This window comes from Bison bison, unplaced genomic scaffold (assembly GCF_000754665.1).
Source record: "Bison bison bison isolate TAMUID 2011002044 unplaced genomic scaffold, Bison_UMD1.0 scf7180017854957, whole genome shotgun sequence".
Lineage (NCBI taxonomy): Eukaryota > Metazoa > Chordata > Mammalia > Artiodactyla > Bovidae > Bison > Bison bison.
The window spans coordinates 8,564-9,499 of record NW_011485530.1 but is presented as its reverse complement, the minus strand read 5'-3'; the positions used below and the strand labels follow the sequence as shown (position 1 = coordinate 9,499).

General features: G+C 53.6%; 1 protein-coding gene across 1 annotated transcript in view; it reads right to left on the bottom strand.

Moving 5' to 3' along the window:
• Positions 1-936, bottom strand: part of KLF15 (Kruppel-like factor 15) — a gene marked incomplete at its 5' end in the record, with an annotated part of 12,960 nt that overhangs the window by 3,466 nt on the left and 8,558 nt on the right. The window lies entirely within an intron of this gene.

The following is a 936-nucleotide window of genomic DNA, read 5'->3' as shown; positions in this document are numbered from 1 at the left end:
TAATCAATGCTCAGTACACTGCACACAAGGTAGGAAGTGCCAAGCAAGGGTCTCAGACAGGAACTCAATGGAGTGGTGGCCCTGTGGGCCGGGCCCGCCTGTGGTCTCTTCCAAGTGAAGCTGGAATCGGGCAGCTGCGGGTCTGTGGAGCAGACAGCCCTGGAGACACAGAGGAGCAGACACCCAGCCTCGGGCGTGGAGCTGGGGGACCAGGGGCTGGACATCCACGGAGCCCCTGTGTCCCCCCCACGTCGCAAACCAGATTCAGCCCCCAGAGTCACTCCATCTCCTGGCAGGGCCAAGGAAAAGAGCATGCCAATGCAGAGTTATCAAGTTCCTTCTTCTTTTTATTGGCAAATGTATCTTTATGAAGAACCACAGAAAATATACAGAATTGTAACATATGTACACCAGCTTTATAGATTTTATTTCAAATTTACACAGTGTTGATATGTTATTAAAAGGTTTTCTGTCGATGCACCTATGTACACTTTATTTACATACATTCATAGGATGTGAAATAAACCTCTCAAAACAAGCTAGTTCATTTGATATTAATTTCTAGACAAAACAAGGAATGCACTTCTAGATCAGGGCTTGGGAGGCTCTCCTAGCTCTCTACACCAGCCCTCTCTTCCTGAAGGTGAAGGATTTGTCTGCAAACAGGACGAGGGGCTGGGCCACACGGCACCGTCACCCTGGGGCAAACCTGCGTCTGTCCGTCTCTCCCGCACGTTTAACTCAAGCACATGCACCCCTCGCCTTGCCGAGAGGGGTTTTTTCACCCAGCCCGCAGCCACCCAGCGGCCAGGTCCTGCCCCTGCACCGCCCTGCGCGCGGACTCTGGCGGTCAGGCCACGGAAGGAGCCCCGCCCACGACACAGTGCAGCCTGGACTTCTGGCCTACTTCCTTCTTCCCCGCACGCTCCCTCCGGG